Source organism: Fukomys damarensis, unplaced genomic scaffold (assembly GCF_012274545.1).
Source record: "Fukomys damarensis isolate Sample0158 unplaced genomic scaffold, DMR_v1.0_HiC HiC_scaffold_16, whole genome shotgun sequence".
Taxonomy (NCBI): Eukaryota; Metazoa; Chordata; class Mammalia; order Rodentia; family Bathyergidae; genus Fukomys; species Fukomys damarensis.
In genome coordinates, this window is record NW_022900928.1 from 77949816 (window position 1) to 77971135 (window position 21320).

Below are 21320 nucleotides of genomic sequence, written 5' to 3' on the forward strand. Positions count from 1 at the left end.
CTGTTGCCGGCGGGGTCGGGCTCTGCGGCGCGCTCTGCAGCCCCAGGGAGGCGGGGACTTTATTTTTACCTGCCCTCCGAAATAGCGCTTGAACTGTCGGGCTGGAATGTGTATTTCTTGTGTGGTCTAGATCTTGTGCCCGATTCTCTATATTTAACATTACTTTGGTTTCTGCATGTTGGGCTGATATCGGAGACCCTAGGCTGGGTCTGATTAAATAGTCATGGCCTGAGAACTTTTTAATAAAAAGTTAGAATGTGTTCGTTTCTACAGATTGCGTAAATATTTCCACGGGTAAAAGGAATCTATTAAAACACCTCTGATGGAACGCTTTAAAACCTTCATATTGATCCTGCGTAAACCTTTATGACTGAGGTGAAAAGAAGTCTCGTTTTAAGTAGAAATAGTTACTGTTTATATAAAAGACTTATGGGTTATTTTAGTTTGCATGCTATGCTTAGGGCGCTGTTTGTGGTGCTTGATAAGATGCTGCAAGAAAAGCGGCTGCGTACACTTGTAGGGTGAGAAAGGAACGAGGAAAAAAGGATTGTTTTTAAGAAGCAACTCACCAGCGAGGGCGGATGTCAGAAACCGTTGTTCACACTTAATCTCCTTTCTCGGGAGTATGAGAAACTTCAGGCACAGGTGAATTCACAATAAAGGATTCATCAGTTTTAAAGAATATATTAACTCCTACCTGCAGAGAAAGAAAAATAACTATCAGAATTATTTGTGGTTTAAAATTTTTTTTGTCATTTGACATTGGTCAATTGAAAAGTCTGGCCAAACAAATTAGGTCTGCAGAATGATTTTTAAATGTTATTTTATGATAACTTCTGTTTTTGAAAACTGTGTTTTTGCTCACACCAAATATTTCAATTGCTTGTCTTTGTGAAGTTCGCAGAATTTTGTTCACGTGTAGTGTATATAATTTGATTTTGTTTATTTGCTGCTAGGCAAAGGATTGCTTAAGTCTTAATTTAGATGAGAATGGCCTAAATCAGGATGTCTTTGGGAAGGCCCTAATTGAGATTAGCCAAAGGGATTCTGGCCAAATCCCTGATCAAGTTGCTTGGCACAGAATTATTGATTGGCGAATCTTAAGTGTTGCTTGGTGTTGACAATTAATCTTTTACACCTGTTTTAAAAGAAAAAAGATCCACCTTTGTACTCAGGGTCACGTCCTCACTTAAATCCAAGACAAGTTCTAGTGTAGTGGTGCTCATGTGGGGATCAGAAGACAGTATTTATGCTGAAATCCTCTACCTCCTGTTCAGAAGAAGATCAGGCTTCTGTGAGCCAGAACTTGAGTTTGTTTGCCACATCTGAAAGGAAGAGCCTTGATTGCCCATTTTAAGGAAGCCCAACCCCAGATTAAAGTATGACACCTGAAGAAGAGGAGAGGCTGAGGCTAGCTGGCTGGCTTTCTTCCTCCTCCTCCTTGTTTTTTTTTTTTTTTTTTTTTTGAGACAGTGTCTTGCTATGTAGTTCGGTCTGGCCTGGAACCTGCATCCATCTCCCTGCCTCAGTCGCACAGTGCTGGGATTACAGGTGTGCACCACCAAACCTGATCTTTTGTTGGTATTTCTGAAAGGTAAGAGGGACTGGGAGAAATATATTGGTGTGCTATGTCAAAACTTTAAAATCATTAGGTTCTCCTTTTGTAGACGGAATTTGTTGCTAAAGTGGGCTGTCCTCAGTGTAGCCACTATGAATGTGGCTAGTGTGGCTGAGGAGTGAATTCAATTTAATTTTAGTTAGTACAGACTACATTTAAAAACTCGGTGATTGGAAAGCTTATAACTTTGAATCAACTTATTTTGTGAATTTTTTTTTAATACTGTGGATTGAACCAGGAGCACTTACCCACCCTTCCCGCTTTCTAAATTGTATTTTGAAAGGATCTTCTTAGGTGGCTCAAGACAGCCTTGAACTTTGGATCCTCCTTCAGCCTCCTGAATAGGTGGAATTATAGGGTGACTATGACATTCAACCTGACTGTGAATCAAAGTTTTAACTGTTTTATTAAATCTGTATGCAAACCATGTATTTCCCATGAAAATTTAGCTTTTATGTAGAGATATAGCCAGGTGTGGTGATGCATGCAAACCTGTAATCCCAGCACCTGGGAGGCTGAGGTAGGAGGATTGCTGTGACTTCAAGGCCAGCCTGGGCTACATAGTGAGTTCAAGGCCAGCCTGAACTACATAGCAAGACCTTGTCTACAAACAAACAAAAAAACCTAAATTGTGATGTACTGTAAAGTGTAAATATACAACAGAAATACAGCCTTTCAGAAAAACTGTAAAATATCTTTTTTATATTGATTACATTGAAATGAAAATATTTTAGACATTTGGCTAAATAAGATGTTTTAATGTTAATTTCAGTTTTTTTAAAAAACTCTGACCACTAGAGAATTCAGTGCTACGTTTGTGGCTCTCACATTGTGTTTCTTGCTACTGTTGGTCCTACATAGGTTGTCAGCACAATTTTTGAGTATGTTGCTATATTTTCTCAATAATACCCGCATGAAGTTGGCCCAGTATAATCTTGTTTTTGTTAAGACCATTTTGAATATGTTAATTTTTTCCTCTTTTTAGAAACCGCTTAAGTATACCAAAAAAATGTAAAACTTGTAGAAACAAGTCTCATACTGTTTACCCATATTTACCATTAATATTTCCCATATTCAGAGTTTGTTTTCACAGGCTGGGTGGTGTATAGCTTAGTGGTAAAGCACTTACCTTATGGGTGATAGGCCCTTGGTTCACCTCTGAGCGCTAAAAAATATATTTTTATTACAGCATTTTTGCTGACCTGTTTGAAAGTAAGTTGTGTACACTGTCCCCTTTCCCTCTGAAATGCTTAGTGTGTATTTCTTAAGAATCGAGGACATTGTCTATATAACCTTAGTAACAGTTACCGACTGAAGGAAAGTTAATCAGTTGATACAAACGTGTCCTTTAAAGCATTTGAAAACAGGCTAATTTTGAAGACCAAAGGAGTTTTTTAATTCATGGCAGTAATATGTGAGATAAATATTTTTTTCTAAATATAAAAATTGGGTTTTGGTGGGGGTTTTTTTTTTTTTTTTTTTTTTTTTTTGGTTTCAGTCTCACTATGTAGTTAAGGTTGACCTTCAACTCACAGTGTAGCCCAAGCTGGCCTCAAAGTCTTTGACAAGGCTCCTGCCTCAGCCTCTGGAGTGCTGGGATTACAGCTGTGCGCCACCGTGCGCAGCTTTAAAAATCAGATTTTTAACTTAGCTGATATTACTTTGACTTTGGAAAAATCAAAACATAACATTTCGAACTTCTTTATGCTATTCACCCTTACTAAATTCTCAGACTTTGTCATTTTGTTTTTAAAATTACAAGAAAAATCATATAGGTAATACATACTGCTCATTAAAAAAAAACAAAAAACTTTAAAAGTACAGTTAGACAATTAAGTGAAAAAATAACCTAAAATCACATGCGGGGGAACCTCACTGTAAACATTTTGCTGTGTATATTCTAGCAGTGGTAGTGAGCCTGTGGCACCCTTCTGCAGCGGGCTAGGACATCACTGTCCTAGATTTATCATGTACAAAAATCTTGTTAAGGGCCAGGAATTAAGCTCAGTGGCGCCATGCCTACCTTACAAACACAAGGCCCTGAGTTCCATTCCTGGAGTGTGGGGGGGGTCTTTCTAAAATGGCACCTATTGCACATTGAAGCTGCTACCTAACAATTATTATTTTGAATTGTCTCAAAATGAACTACTGAAAAAATGCTCTGTGACAAAAAGTGGAGGCAACTTTTTTTTTTTTGGTACTAGGGATCGAACTTGGGCTCTTGTGCTTGGGAGGCAGACAGCAAAATCACTGAGCCAAATCCCTGACCTGAGGCAAATTTTTGTGCAGTAATTGTGGTTGCTGTGGAGAGTCAGTTGAGATTTCTAAATCATCTGTAATTCAATTTTCATGATTTGTTTTTTAGTGAGATAAACTACATTACCTTGAAGCTTAATTAAATTTAGTATACTGTACTTTGATTTATGGCCTAACATGGAGAGTAGACCATGTAGGTGCATTCAGATAGAAATGGGTTCCAGTTCTTTCATTTGATACAGCTAATAATTACTTTAAGGGAAATTTTCTTGCAGAAACATCATAAAGTATATTATTATTGTTGTTGTTATTGTTGTGTTAACTATTAGGGGTTGTGCTAGGGATTGATACCAGAGCTACCTCTATCCCAAGTCATTTATCTTTTAATGAAGTCTTTTGAAACACCTAATCTGTTTTTTAAATATGAGGGCTAGAAAACAAGCTGACATTGCATTGTTATTCATTCAACTAGTATTAACTCCTATTGCATGTTTCTATGCTAGGCCTAAACAATGCCATAGTAAAAAACAAAAGCGAACAGTTGTTTTTACTCTACAAAATGCACTTAGCTGTGATTACTGGTCCCTACCTTGAGAGATCCTCAATGGGGACATCTAGGATGCTTAGTGACTCCAATGTGCATAGAAAACAATACCAACAAAGTGTATTGGGTTCTGTTATCTGCTTAAGTCTCTGCCAGTCTAGTGAGGTGTAGGTATTCTTATCCTCACCTAAAAAGGGGGTCTGTGGTACATGGGCTGAAGGTCACAGTTTGCAGGTCTTGAATCAGAAATATTCTGACTCCACTTCTCTTCATTTTGTGTCAAAGTGTTTCAGAGTGTTTACTTTTTGATTGTGATCTTTTCATGTCAGTCTTTCCGAAACCTGATATGAATATTTTCTTTGAGAAGAACTCATTGCACACAAGTTATAGTAATTTAGAACTAACATACACCAAACCTAACATTGATTCTCTGGAGCATGTCATTTCAGAAGACTGTCATATTACAGTTTCCACTAGTTTTTTTTTTTCTATACCTTTTTGTATAATGTACAAGTTCTCTTAGTAGTAGGCTTGTTTCATCTCTGAATATTGACAAAAATTTTTAAATAAATTATGATTCCTGTGGGAAGTTTTTATCAACATGGGTTATGCTTGGTGCTATTTGGAAGAAAAAAGGCTGCCACATCAGATTTACAATCATTGGCCAGTTTCCAGTGTGGCTGGTATAAGATTAAGGTCCAGAAATGAAGCTAGCTTTTTGAGAGGGGTACTTGTGGTGATGCTAGTTTTCTCCTGCTTTCCTCAGCCTGACTTCCACTGGCTACAAAATGGCTGCTGCAGCCGCAGAAGGCAGTGTGCTGAGGAGACTAGTCTCTTCTTTCTGGTACTGGGTATTGAATCCAGAACTTTGCATGAGCTATATCCTCCCCCTCTCTCCCCCCCTCCCTCTCCCCTTCTTGGGTTGGGACCAAATTTTCGTCTTCTTGGCTTACCTCGTAGAGTTACAGGTGTGCACCACCATGCCCAACTTTTTATTTCTAGTATTCGGAGCTGGGGCTTGAATTCAGGGTCTCCCACATGCTAGAGAACTGCTCTATCATTGAGCTACATACTCAGACCCTATATTTCCCTTTTAAGAGTGAACAAACCTTTCTTAAAGTCCACCTGTCACAAAACTCCTCAGGTTGTCTCTTGTCGTTATTGTATCCTATGCTTCCCGCCAAAGCATGCTGGGATGGCATCACCTCAGTGGTCCTAGGTTTTTAGAGCTTTTGAGTCAGGTGGTCAGGAGGAGAAGGATCCAGTCTTGATCCAGATAGGGCTTTGGATATTGGTCATAACAATCCAGTGTCTGCAACGTGGGCACTCTCCAGTTGGGAAGTTATGTAGCTGAGCTGGCTGGAAGGAAGAAGTAGTTCTTTCCGAGTTAGCTGGTTAAATTGAGGCATTGGAGGAGCCTCTCACACAGGCACATGTTAGATCACTATGCTTTATTTTGGAGGGATAATGCCATCCGAACAAAATGGCTGGAAGAATATGAAAACTTTTATTTGGCTGAATTACAAAGATGTTTAGCTTGGTGAAGAAATGGGGATTTTAGTGATGGTAGTAAAGGACATAAATATTTTCAGATATTTTATCTTTTTTTGTGGAAGGATAAGCAGATGGTTAACCAAGAAAGAAGCAGGATTTGTATTCGGAGAGATGAGCTGAGACGGCCTTTTTAATTATGACTGTTTCATCTCTAGCATATAGAAATACTTAGCCAATATCTAATTTTGTTAAATCTTAACACTGCCTATATTTGCTTTATCCTTAACAACAACAACAACAAAAAAGGCAGATACTACAGGTACAAAAATAAAACATAAAGGCCTCACTTGAATTTTTCAGAAGTAACTATTACCTTAATTGGGGGTTTAGCATTCTCATTTGTGCTTTCATGAAGCTTGCCCAGGCTTCTATTAGAGTTGTAATAAATAATTTATCAACACAGTGTTAATTATTTTAGCATATTGTGATGGTTTTAGAAGGTAAGACAGTCAAGATATTTGAACTAAAAGCACATGTACAGTATATTCTTTTACATGTCAGGATGCCAAACACCCCTGTGGCCTTCTCTACCGAAGGAGGAAAGCCCTAGAGTATTTTTGAGCTTTTTAAAAGTACACAAAAGGAAGTAAGTTTCATGTAAATGGAATCATTCAGTTATTCTTAAGTGCTTAGTATTAAGTGATTTTACTAAACATGTTTTTGAGAATCATTTGTATTGAGTGCAGCCTGCTTCACTCCTGTTGTGGTTTGTTTTCTGCTGCTGGGTAGTGTTCTACTGTATGAATTCATAACAGTGTTCTGTGGATGGGCATTTGAGTTGTTTCCCGCTAGAGTTTATTAAGACAGTGCCGTTATTTCTGTTAATGCTGTTATGCCTGTTAATGTCTATAATCTTTGTTTTTTTTCTTTTTCTTTTTAAAAAGTATATTTTCAGAAAGCATGTTTTTGTGTCCTTGAGAAGTCATTTTCTATCTGGACTACAAAAAGGCAGTCTACATTGGCTATCAGGAGCTTCACTGTTTTTCTTTCACATTTGGAGCTATAATTTACCTGGAATGGATGTTTTTGTTTTTTATTTTGTTTTTGAAGGTATAGAGTGAAGGTGTTTTTTCCTATTTTTCCATGTGGATATTAATCCCATACCACATGGAAATGCTTCATTTATTGTCAGTGTTGTCCTTTCCCTTTACTCTTCTCTGTCATCTTTATTATAAATCAAGTATCTCTGTATGTGTGAATTTGGGCTTCTGTCTTATATGGCATTGGTCTGTCTCTCTGCGCCAAGTAATAAGGTAAGTGTCATTCCTGTGTGGTTGGTCCTTTGTCCATGCCCCCCCCCCACACACACACTGGGGATTGAACCCAGGGCCTTCACAGTGAGCTTCATCCCTGGCACTTTTTTTTTTTTTTTAATTTTCAGACAGTCTTAATAAGTTGCCTAGGCTTAGCTCAAATTTACTATCCTTCTGCCTCAGATTCCCAGAGGGCTGGGATTATAGGTAGGTGTTGCCACACCCAACTAGTAATAAAATTTGATATACTAGAGCAGGCCCTTAATTTCTTTTCTTTTTTCTTTTCTTTTCTTTTCTTTTCTTTTCTTTTCTTTTCTTTCTTTCTTTCTTTCTTTCTTTCTTTCTTTTTTTCTTTTTTTTTTTAGTGTTACCATGCCCAGCTAGTAATAAAATTTGATATATACTAGAGCAAGCCCTTAATTTCATTTCTTTTGTGTGTGTGTGTGTGTGTGTGTGTGTGCGTGTGCGTGCGTGCGTGCCAGGAGTCAAACTCCAAACCCTTAATTTCTTAACATATGCACTTGCCTTGCCACATTCCATGAAAAATAACTACCTGCTGAAGTTTTGATTGGATTGTATTGAATCTGTAGTGCAATTGGAAATAAACTGACATATTTGTAATGCCAAGTCTTCCAGGCCAGGAGAAGGGCTTTATATTTTTATTTGAGTCCGCTCTATACCCAGTGTTGTATGGCTTTCTGAATGGAGCCAGTGTATATCCTGTGTTAGATTTATTAATAGGTTTTGAGACAGTCTTGCTAAGTTGCCCAGGCTGTCCAGGAGGTCAAGATCCTCTTGCCCGCCTCACCTGGTTTGGTGTGTGATTTTTAAAAATGCTGTTGTAAGTGACTTTTAAAAAATTATGTTGTTGTTGATTTATGTCATTTAATATTGACCTCATAGTTAACCATGGTGGTGCACACCTGCAATCCCAGCTACTCATGCTGAGGCTGCAGGGCCAGCCTGGATAACTTTTTAGCAAGACTTTGTACATGGGTAGATACCTGACCTTGTGTCCAGCAACCTTTGTTAAGCTTGTGTACTAATTCTCATTTGATTGATTTATTTTTAGCTTTGAATTTTTGGAATATATGGTACGAGTTGTGAGTTTCTTTCCATTTAATCCTTATAGCGTTAATTTCTTTTTCTTTATGGATATGGCTAGAGCTAGTATAGCATCTCTGTTGAATTCTTGGTCTCAGAGAAAGCTATATATTTTCCATATATGTGATGCTTGCAGATAACATCTTTTATCAGGTGAGAAACAACCTTTACTCTTAAATTTGCCAAAAACAGGGGCCTTGCAGGTACAAATGCTTTACAGAGTTGTGTGTCCACCTCTCCCAAAGATTCTTTATTATAAATGAATCAGGTTTTTTTAGGCACCTTATTCTCACTCACATTTTAAGCTTATAATGTGCCTTTTCTCTTTACTTTTGTTTTACTTTGCAGTGTTGAGTATTGAATGCAAAGCCTTGCTCCTATGAAATGAGCACTCTACTACTGAACTACATTCCCTATCCTTTTTATTTTTGACAGTGCCATATGCAGGGAACTTTGCATTCCAAAAATGAATCAAACTTTATGTTCTAGATTTGACTCGGTCAGATTTTGTTTGTTGTCTTTTGTTCTATTCTCTAGAATATTTAAGATTTGCATTACTTTTTTTCTTAAACTTTTTGAGGAAAATCACTAAAAAAGCCATTTGGAATTTTCTTTGTTGGTTATGGTTTTGAACTATGGATTCAGATCTTTCATCAGTTTTGGTAGTTAAAGTCTTTCCTGGTAGGGGTTATATGTATGATATCTTTATTTTAATATTTGCTCCTGGGAATAGGAAGAAAAGGGCCAAAGGTATAGGGGAAGTGGAAAGGGTAGGGGAAAGGAAATAAGGGAAAAAGAAAAAATATGAGAAATGGAAACAAAGTCTTTGTAAATAGGGAAGGGGGAGAAGGGGAGGCAGGGGTATGGGCAAAAATGAGAACCAAGATCTGTCATGTAAAGGTACAAGATCCCAATGATAAATGTAACTGTACCACACTCAATACCCAGGAGAAAAAATTTTTTTTCCTCATAGAGTTTATTCATACTTTTAAAGTATACAGTACAGTTACATTTATCATTGGGATCTTGTATGCTTGTGGTGCTTTGTTCCCCCCCACCAGCTATAAGCTCTACCCCCATCTGTCTTGTTAAATTGATGATTGTTTGGCTGGTAAAAGTTATTCAGTAAATAGATTGACCCTAGGGGATTAGACCTAGTGCCTTTATGCTGAGAGTTACATCCCAAGATCTTTTTAAAAATTTTTATTATTTACTTATTATTATTATTACTGTTACTGTACTGGGATCAAACTCAGGACCTTGAGCTTGCAAAGCATGGTACCACTGGGCTAAATCCCCAGCCCTAAATAAACTTTTTATTTTGAGACTGGGCCTCTCTGAGTGCCAGGCTGGATTTGAACTTGGAAATTTCCTGCCTCAACCTCCCAGAGCACTGGGATAAACTGACAGGCATCACTACACCTAGCTTTATAACATATTGCAGTCTTTGTGATGTCAGAATCTGTGATTATATGTCCCCACACCAGCTACACCCTTTTTGCTTTTATTCGTGTGTGGGGGGGTTCATTCTGAGACACAGTCTGGTTATGTGGTTCAGGCTTGAATTTGTGGCAGTCCCCTGCCTTAGCCTGCCAAGTTCTGGGATTCCCCCCGCCCCTCTTGATTTAACTCGGGACCTTGCAATTGCAAGGCAGGTGGCAGTACCACTGAGCTACATCCCAGCCCCATACTCCCCACCCCCCAACCATATCCCTCTATGCTGCCCAGGCTAGTCTCAACTAGTGGGCTGAAGTGATTTTTCTACTTTGGCTTCCCAAGTAGATACTGGTCTTCAAATCATCAGCTTTGGGCTTTGTGGATCCTCTTTATATTTATTTTCAGTTTTATTACTTTATGCTCATCATTTCCTTCTCTCTACCTTCTACATATTTTATTCTTTTTCTAAATTTTTGAAATGACTGCCTCAGTTTTTTATCCTTCCTTTTCTTAATATATTTAAACCTGTACAGTTTTCCCTGAACAGATCTCTTGCTCCAGTTCACATATTTGTTATTCAGTAAAACTTGATTTCCATTGTGATTTTATTTTTTGACCCCCATCTATTAAAAAGTATTTGCCCTCTGTTTGTTTTTGGTACTAGAGATTGAACTCAGGACCTTGTGCTTGGGAGGCAGGCATGATGCCACTGAGCTAAATCCCTGGCCCTTCAACCCTCTGTTTTTTTTTAAAAAATTGATACTGGAGATCAAACTCAAGGCCTCAGCAAGGCAAGCATGTTTATCTACCTGAGTACATCTGCAGCAGGAAGTGGATTTCTTAATACCAAATATATGGAGATTTCTGGCTGCCCTTTTTGTTTATTTCAAACTTAACTACTTGTGCTCAGAATATTAGTTTATGATTTCAGTCTTTGAAATCTGTGGCAACATGAATTATGATTTTATGGTGAAATTTTCATTGTGTGCATAAAGACAATGTGTATTTTGTGGTTCCTGGTGTTTTATATATGTTCTGATCTTGTTTGGTTTTTATTCAGCTCTTTGTCATTAAAGAGGTTTTAAGCATCATTTTGTTTTGTTTTGGGTATGGGGATCGAACTCGGTCCTTGCGCTTGCAAGTCAGGAGGTGGAACCACTGAGCCAAATCCCCAGCCCTAAATATCTTTTGTTAGATACCGAGAGAGATATATTTAAAACTTTGCCAGGTGGACATGGAGATGCGTGTCTCAGCACTTGGGAGGCTGAGGCAGGAGGAATCAATCTCAAGTTTGAGTTTACCCAGGCAACTTAGTGAAACTTTGTCTCAAAAAAGAAAGGGTTGGGAAATTAGTTGATTGTGAAGGCCCTAGGCTTAATCCCCAGTGCACATGCGTGCGCGCACACACACACACACACACACACACACACACACACTAATTTTTATTGAGAAATTTAATAATTTCCCAATTTTTTTATATTTTTAAAAATTCCACTGATTTTAGATTTTTTTCCTCATAGTTTTTGCTATTTTTGCATTATTTTGAGGACATGTTATTCCTTTTTAAAAATCATACTTTATTCTCAGTAATGTTTTTGCTTTTATTAATACTTTGTCTAATATTTCCATCCTTATATTTCATTGTTTATTTTTTTAACCTAGTAAACGGTCTTTTTCAGTTGTAGTAGTCTATTTACAAGTTATATGATTAAGGGCCAGGGATTTAGCTCAGTAGTTCTACTGCCTGCCTCGCAAGCTGAAGGACCTGAGTTTGATCCCTGATACCAAAAAAAAAAAAGGAAAGAAAATACAGTTATATGATTACTAATATATTTTGGTTTTGTGAACATACTTATATAATCTCTTTTTAGTAATTATTGTAGAGATTTCAGTATCCTTTGCTTATTAGTGGGTTATATTATCAGTGCATTTATACTTTTCTGGACATTACAAGGAGCTTAGGCCACCCTTTTGTTTATCCTCTTAACTTGTGTTGCATTGTTTCCGTGTGTGTTGATTTCCTACACATTTAAAACCCCATAGAAGTTACCCAAAGCCTTGTATTATGGCATATAAATTTTTAGTCGTATCAGTTTAGATTAATGGATATCAAGCTGGAGCAGCTTTTCCAAAACATAGATGCTTGTGGTTGGGGATATAACTCTTGAGCCTATAACTCAATGATAGGGCTCTTTCTAACACTTTTGAGGCTCTGGGATGGATCTCTAGCACCAAAACCAGATGAAAGACAACCCCCTTCCCACATATGCTTGGATTCCAATTCATGTAGGTTTCATCAGGATCTCTTGGTGGCATGGGGGTAATTTTTTTGTTATTAGTATTCTCTTCCGGCTTCCATGGAGGCACCTGCCTGTAATCCCATCACTTTGGAGGCTAAGGCAGGAGGATCACTGTTTGAGGCCAGCCTGGGCTGTATAGTGGGTTCAGGGACAGCCTGGACCTTGTCTAAAAGAAAAAGTATTTTTTCTTCTCCTACCCTTCCTCCTCCCAGTACTGGAATTAGAACCCAGGTCCTTCACCCTGAGTTGTATCCCCAGTCCTCCACTCCTAATTTAAATTCCCTTTCAAATTGTAGGTTCACTGGTGACGTATTGTTTCACCAAACATCTTTTTGGTTTTATTCTTTTTAAAGATTAATTCATTGGAGTAGATTTCTTTCATTGTTTTAAAGATCTTATTTCATGTTTGATTTTGCATATTGTTGCTAGCTTACTAGAATTAACTATCAGTATAGTTTTCACAGCTTTGAGGGTAAGATATCCCTCTTCTCTCTGGCTGCTTTTAAGCTTGTTGAATCTGGTTGCTAGCAACTTTACTATTATATACTTAGGCATGACTTGTTTAAAAAAATTATTCTGCTTGTGAGTGAATTACTTAAAAATGTAATTGCTTGTACAGCTCCTTGAATCTGTAATTTGATATTTTTCATTGGTTTTTAGAATATTCAGTCATTATCTCTTTAAATATTTAAGGATTTATTTAAATACTGCTTTACTTAATTCTTTCTAATAGGACTCCAGAAAAATAATCTTAAGACTGTCTTTATCTTGTCTTCTTCCCTTGTTTGAGGATTTTTTTTTTTGACCCATCTTTCTACTTGCTGACAATTTCTTTGACTATACACAATCTGCCATTAAATCCTTCCATTGAGTTCTTGATTTTAGTTGTGTTATTTTACATTTTATAATTTAAAATGGATTATTTTAATTTCTAGATCACAGCTGAAATTTTCAGTCTTGTCTTTAGTGTCTTTAAACATAAGAGGAATTGAAAAGTCTGAATAATTCTAATATCTAGTACCTGTGTATGGATCTTCTGTTATTTCTGAATATTTTCATTTATGTAAGTTTGTCTAATGGTTTGTCAACTTATTTTATATGTCAGACTTCTCATTTATGCAGTTGCACATAGATTAATTAGAGATCTAGTGTTGTTTCAGAGACGAATGTTTGTTTGTAGTTGGAGCATGAGGATACTAGCAGTCTAGAATCTCACTCTACTGTCCTATAGTGTGATGATTGGAAACCAGGCTGCAAGCACTTGCCACTCATGTGCCACTTGAGCTACATCCCCAGCCGAAAGCTGCAATTTTTGTGGGGTCCTGTCAGTTTCTGCTTGCCTTTAGGGTCACTGTGCTTTGATGTATCAACTCCAAACCTTTTATATTCTCCAGGTATATTCTCTTTCCCTTTTCCTCTCAGCCTTGGGTGCCAGACTGTTTTTCCTTAGTCTTTCCATGGGTGGGTGGGTGTGTGTGTGTGTGTGTGTGTTTTGAGACAGAGTCAATATGCAGTTTAGGCTGGCCTTGAACTCACTGTGTAGCCCAGGCTGGCTTCAAACTCACAGTAGTCTTCTTGCCTCACTCTTTCAAGTGCTAGGATTACTGGTGTGTGGCAGCATACTTGGTCCTTAGAGCACTACTAAACTACTGTCTTTAGAATTTTCTACATTCTCCAGAGGAGGGGGGAAGGCCTCACAAGTTGTCCCCATCTCCCTGCAGACTCAACACAGTAATTCTACGCTTTGATTTTAGACCCCCATTGTCTTTAAGGGTGTTGAAATGTTTTCTATTTTCTAGTCCTTAGTTGGAGGGTTGGTCCGAATTACCTAGTTGGAATAGAGTAGCAGATTATGGTGTTGATTCAGAGTAATAAAAATGATTGCCATTATTTATGGTGCAGCTGCTATGTCTCATGTTTTTCTTGATTGAAATCCCAGAACAATCCTCTGAGACTGAAAATATGATCATCCCTGCTTTACAGATGCAGGAACTGAGGCATATACAGGTAAAAGGGGTGATAGAAAAGTAAAGTGAACGTTTAAAATTTTCAACTTGCTACAGTAAAAGACACATTCATTGCCAGAACAGTGGAATAAGTGTGTTGCAAGTGAGGGAGATTCATGACAGTGTCTTTTGCTGTAAAATTTTAAAAATGTTTTTTTAAATAGTCTATTTTTTTAATCAGACCCTGGTAACAGCAATTTCTGTCAACTAAAGACATTAGGGTGTTTCTTTATGCACTTTATTCACAGGATCTATCACCTTGTACTTCTGGTTCTTTCGCAAGGTCAAATGACCATGTTAAAGGTTTTGAATCAGTTCAAAGTGTGGCAGCAGCTAAAAAAGTGCTACTAAAGATGTGAAAAGAGACTTCCAGAACTGTTTCATAAAGTGGCAGTGGCAAGAATAGTGGGGATAAGTGTTGTTAGAAGAAGGGGAGGAATGATAGTGAGTCTTTTACTGTAAGTTTTTTAAAATTTGAACATTTACTGTATTTTTCAGTTAAACCTTGTAACTTGACCAAACTCAAAAATCAGTACATTGTGAGATGATGTGAAGTTTGTGCTAACTGGGGAACAGGCCTGGAGGACAGGATATCTCAGATCAGCATGGGACCTCAAGTTCTAGGCTAGTCTGGGCAACTTAGTTGAGATCCTATCTCTCCCCAAAAAAGTAAATAAAAAGGGCTGGAAATTTAGTGTAGCACTCCCTTGGTCCAGTCTCTACTACTCCAAAATACAAACTGAGGGCTGGGGACATAGTTTAGCAGTTGACTTCTTGCCTAGCATGCTTGAGGCCCTTGGTGTTTGGTGCCCAGCACCGTAAAAACAAAAACTTTGAAGCAGCTGGTGACTTTTACTGTATATCCTATGTTAAAGAAGAAATATATGTTTGTTTGTTGTTTAACTTAGAAAATATTGGTAAGCAGCTCAGATTTAGCAAGGCCTTGTCTCAAAGTGGGAAGCGGGTGGTGGGGGGATGTAGCTCAGTGTGAAGGCATTAGGTTTAATCTCTAGCAATGCAAAAAAAACAACAACAACAACAAAAACCAAAACAGCTGTAGTTTACTACTGAGATGTGTTGCTGTTTTGTTTTTCCAGTTTTGTTTTCTGTGCAACTTTATTTACTTCTCAAATTTTCCCTTTCTAATATTTGTAACCCATTTTCCTCTTTTAACATAATGACTAGCTGTCCAGGCTATTAAATATTTCATAACATTGACTTTAATTGAATCATGTTTCATGGTCTGGGACTTTTGAACTGAAATTATGCATACAATGTCTAACCCCCTAAATAGCCTGTCATATCCTGAATTTGGATTTGGGCATATATTGCTTCATTTTGAGTCATCATTGCATAGGGTGTTGGCTAGAAGCCAGGAGTTAGATGGTAGTAGTTTTGGAATTGTTTGGATATTTTACATTGTGCCCTCATTTTTTGTAACACTGAGTAAAAAAATGGGAAAGATGATGCTTATTTTATGTGTGAGAAGTACATGGTTTGATAGAAATGATGTTTATTTGGTGCTTTTTAGCTAGAAATCCAACTTAGGTGAACATTTAGTAGACTCGGTTGTTTAGGAATGTTTACAGAATGCTGGAAATAAATTTTCAAGAATTTTCTCTTCGTAAAGCATGGAAGTAATTGAGATTTGCTAAATTACCACCTTCCTAGTAGCAGAACATCTAGTAGCATGCATATCTTTGTAACTTGTCCATATTTCCAGGAACACTTTATATGTGAAAGTAAAGTACTGCCTAGTCTATAACTTAATTGATTTACTTACAGTTGGACATGTATGTTTCTAATATTTCTGTGATGTTGTTTGCAGTGAATTTTTTCAATCTTTTTGGCAATATTCCAGTTGACATTTGAAAGAGCCTCTGTGTGTTGCTTGATCAAGTTTCAGACATTCCATGATAATTATTTTATTTGAAGTTCTTCAAAGTCATCATCAGTAATAAACATTTATTAAATTGGTATATACAAGGCATTGTGACAGAACAAATAACACCAAAGCTGAAAGTACTATGTACTTTCCTATGTAATTCCTAAGGTAATAAATGAAAAACATCTTTTACAGTTTATAGTCAACACTTTTCTAGTCTTTTAATGTAGATTATTTTAATCTAATTTGCCTATTTTCTTACTGATTTATAGGATTTATTTCCAGATAGTTTACATTGTTAGCCATGATAAAGAAATTCTCTATATTGTACAACTTAATCCACAGATTTTTTTGTTTCCATAGTAAAGTATACATGTAAAATATGTCATTTTAGCCATTAACATTTTTATTATGGTAAGAACACTTTTGAGGTTCGCCCTCTTAAATTTTAAGTGCACAATATTGTGAACTATAAGTACAGTGTTGTATAGCAGATCTCTAGAATTTACTCATCTTTCACAAATGATGAAACTGTATCCACTGAAAAACAATTCCATTTCTCTTCACCCATCCTGGCAACTACAATTATACTCTTTCAATTTTACCATTTTAGATAACATATATAAGCTCAGTCAAGGGGTACATTTGTCCTTTTGTGACTGGTTTATTTCACTTAGCATATCCTTCAATGTCAGCCTGTGATGTTCCATCTCGTTAATGCAGAATAATGTGCCACTTTATGATACGAAGATTGAGTGAATTTTAGAGTAATGCCAGCTTTCTTCACTGTGATCCCTATCACATAATCTGAAGTAGATTATTGCCTAATCTGAGGTAGAAGACCTGCTGGCAGAAAGTGGCCTGTCCTGGTGTTTTATCACCACCACGTTGGGCTTCATTGTATTTTAAGATTCAAAGTGCATATTTCCATCCCCCAATAATAATATGGGTTTGTTTGTTTGTTTGTGGTAATGGATCAAACTTGGGTCCTTGTGCTTGCAAGTCAGGCAGTGGAAACACTGAGTCAAATCCCTGGCCCAATAATATGGGCTTTGTTGTAAAAATTCCTCTCCAGGATCTGAAGAAATTGGAAGATTTGACAGCAGGAGCCAAGTAGTAGCAGACTTCCCTTATTTTGGCAAATTTTAAGTGAATAAAATGCCATCGTTCCTAATAAAACCTTCTTTGATTGGTTAGGCTTCACCCTGTCCCCAACTCCTTTTCAAGAGGCTTTCTGCTTAATATTAAGTGCATTTTTTTTTCCTTATGGAAACCTTTTCTCCCTCTCTCTTTCCTAGCAGCTATTAGAAAAATTATTATTTGAAGCTTTGTTCTCTTCTTCAGGATCCACATTAATAAATGTCCTCCTGGAAATCTTTTGAAAGATTAATCTTGTGAATTGATACAATCATTGAAACCAAATGTTGGTTAGTGTTGTTTTTAAACAATAGGAATAATATTCTGGCTTAAAAGTCAGATTAAAATATTTTAATGTTGTTCTCTTGGGGGGGGATCGAACATGGGTCCTTGTGCTTGTGAGGCAGGTGGCTGAACCACTGAGCTAAATCCCTGGCCCTTAAATGTTGTTCTTAAAAGATTAAATACAAAGCACAGACCCAAATCTTTATCAGCTTCTAGCCAAACAGAGATGTTGCAAGTGAGTTTATGTGTATATACAATATGTTTGAGGAAGCTGACCCTGTCACAGAATATGGATGTGTGAGGTTTATTGGGGCATGTATGAGGCATGTAATGCTGGTCTCATCTGGACAAATGGGTCTTCATTAAAATATCCCTAGGGAGGGAGTGCAAGGGGGGGTATGGGGTAAAATAAAATTTATTTTTTAAAAATCCCTCCGGTGGTCTGGTTTTATGGTGCTGGGGACTGAACCCAGGGCATCACAAATTCTAAGCATGTGCTCTACCATTGAACTGTGCCTGCAGCCCAGAGTTTTAAAAATTCAACAGCCATCATCCAAGAGGAAGAGCAGAACAAAAAGAAACTAGAAAGGTAAAGATAAGAAAACTGGAGGATCAATCTAGGAGGTCCCCGGATAAAAGTAGTCAGAATATGAGAGAGAGAGCTGTAGCAACAGAAGTACTGTGTTGGGGTTGGCTTGGTCCACGGAGAGCTCAGGTCAGCAAATGGTAGACCACAGCAAGCCACATTGTGTGGACATTACAGAATACTCGAAATTGGAAAGACTAAAAAACAGACCTGCCCTAGGAATCCAGTCAGTTTTAAATTTATCAACAGTAGTGCTTGAAGCTGGAAGACCTGAAATTCTAGGAAAAACAATTTCCAACAATTGTGTGCTTATGCAAATCCTAGTGACGTGTGTACATCAAATAAAAACTTGAGATGTCATGTTTGAAATTTACCATTTGTAGGCCCTTTGTAAGGGAACAAAACTAGAAATAAGAGGAAAATAGTCAGGAAACCAGAGGAAAGCGGAAGAACTTTTTAAGACATATGACCCAGAGATTAAGGGGTCCGCATGAAGGAGGGCATTGTGGGCTGGGGGGGGTGTCTTTCAGAACAGTGAAGTCCTGTGATCACCTAGTGTGCAAGTCTGGCTGTACTGTGGGGACTCCTGAGCTTTTTCAACAGCTTCAGGGAAAGTGAACCGTTGGGTGCCTATGACACCAAGCAGGTAAGAGAAAGATGCAGTTGTTTACTCCTGGGGAAACACAGTACACGGATGTGTGTCACAATGGACTAAGGAAGGGGACATTCTACCTCCACTGAGTACTCTTATGTTGGGTTGGATGGCTGTTCTTCCAGTAGATTGCTCCAGCTTTGTACTGTATAGTTTTTCAGACTGTGTTTGTGGAATCACTTGGCAAAGATTGATATTGAAAAAATTGAAATGTGCAATCCTACATAAATTTTTTTCTCACTTAGTCTTTGTGGATCTGCCTGTATGCAGACTAATCCAGCATTGATGATTTACAAGTCATGATTACCAGCTGTGTTCTAGGCTGCTAATGCCAGATTCAGAGTTTAGAAAAACAGGAATTTCTTCTAGTGGTGGGAGGTAGATACTGCAGGTGAATGAGCAGGGTACTTCAGGTGCTTGAGGGAAAGAAAAACTAGAATGGTTGGGAAGGATGGTGAGAAAGCCATTTAAGCTCTGTCCTGAAGGGTGAGGACTGGCTGCTTTTGCTTTATGAAGAGGAGGGAAGGGACTGTAGGTGGAGGGAAGGCCTAGACCCATGAACACACACAGGGGTGTTGAAGCAAGTAGGTGGTGGAGTGAGTCAGAGGCTGCCCTGGTGGGCCTTTGCAGGGCATGCTTACGACTTTGAATCTTGTATACTGAAAGATTAGTAAATTCTGACTTGATGATTCAGAGTGCTGGGTGAAGATGATCCTGGAGGACAACAGCTGGCCCATCTCTCTGGTGGCCACATGACAAGATGAACAAAAATGCTACTACTGTACTTTCCACTGTTGGGTTGTGTTCATGTGCGGTTACACACATGTTTATATCCTTACCCATTCTTTTTGCTTGAGTGTGGCTTTCCCTGCTGTCCTTTATGCATTTATTTAGTAGTTAGATAGCTTGAACCTAAGGAAGCAAACCTAAGACACCAATACAGCAAATCATTAGACATACTGACTTGTTTATACTAGGTTTGTTACTTTATTTTTTTAAATTGCTGATAATTACAATAAGGCACATGGGCATGGGTCCAAGACAGGAAGAATTATTGTCTGAGAGCAGATCTGGTGTAAGCTGATAATACAGTCTGTTTACTTTAAATTTAAATGCATAAATCATAGGAAAGATGTCTTTGACTTGCTTTGAACCTAGAAAGGGTAGAATGCTTTCATAGTTTTGTTATTTTCACAGTTTTAATGGGCATTTGAAGTTAAAGTGATTTTCTTTCATCAAGATTAGTATCTTAATATTGTTTGCATCTACTAAAATGTTTAGTAGAATAAATATAAAAATTGACATTTGTGTCTTAAATTTGCTCCCTCTGTCCTGTGAAAATTATTTTGGTAAACAATCATCTTTTCTAGTTATAAAACAAAGAAACAGATTATTTATCCAAGAATTTCTTGCCTTTCATCTAAGCCGTGGTTTCTAGTATTTGGTTTTCATATGGAATAGTAAGACTAATAAGAGTTTTGGGTTGGATAAGGTTATTGCTTAATATTACAATAATAATACTTTAAAAATCATTTATACCTATTTATTATTGCCATCATTTTGTGAAATATTTTAATAACAAAAAGTAGAAAGATCATCTTAGAATTCTGGACTGTCATACTAGAAACCCCTGAAACATTACTGGAAACCTCTGTAGTAGGCTTCAGTCTCCTGCTCAGTGTAGGACACAAACCTGAGAAAGAAACTAAGACACAAGTAAGAGAGACAAAGCAGGGAGCCAGGATGGCCAATGATATTTTAGCAAAACTTGCTGGTTTTGTAATTAATTTATTTGTAATTAATTGGGGTAAAGGTGAGCTACATGCAAGGGCAGAACTATGTGCAAGGAGGCACAGTTGTGCAGTTTCTATGGAAATTTGTGTAAGCAAGACTCAAAGGACAAGATGCATTCTCAAATTAGGAACAGAATAGACAAAGTATATGGTTGTAATTAGAATATTGTTCTTGTAGTTTAGAAAGTTTTAATTGTGGGAACAAAATTTGGGTGTGAGTTATTCTGACCTCCCCATGTAGGCCTTGACCCCATACTCACTTCTATGAACAAGCCAATTTTGTGGTTAACGTTTTACGGCCTGCGCTGCTTATAGCCTGCTTTGGACATAATCAGTATTGCAACCTGCCACACTGTCGTTCTCCAGAGAGCATAGTAGTTAGCAGGTCTTGTATGTATCCTTTTTGTATCCGTGTGTGCAAAACATACTTACATCAGACCTTTCCTTTATTTATTTTTTTAAAGGAGCCTCATTATGTTGCCTAGGCTGGCCTTAAACTCTTGATCCTCCTGTCTCTGTCTCCATAATAGCTGGGATTACAGGTGTGCTCCATCATACCTGGCTTGCATTTCTCATTTTTCAGGTTGCTCCCCTCAAAACCTGTTGTAGGGATAGGGATTTAGCTCAGTGGCACTGCACCTGCCTCACAAGTACATGGTCCTGAGTGCAATTCCCAGTATCAGGGGGGAAAAAAACCTGTTATAGGCCTTAATTAACTCCTTTATAGGTCAGCCAGAAGAATGCTTGGAGTTTGAGAGACCATTGCAGTTTTGTGCTTGGATATGCTGCAGAAAACTTTCCATCATTTGTGTTATTTCTATCCTCTATGAATCAATAAAAATGATGTAGACTGGAAATACTTCATTATTAATATTTAATCAGTAGTATTTCCTGGGTGTTTTATTTTTGA

General features: G+C 37.6%; 1 protein-coding gene across 4 annotated transcripts in view; it reads left to right on the forward strand.

Moving 5' to 3' along the window:
• Positions 1–21320, forward strand: part of Aplp2 (amyloid beta precursor like protein 2) — a 63110-nt gene that overhangs the window by 900 nt on the left and 40890 nt on the right. The gene's annotated exons all lie outside the window — the stretch shown is intronic.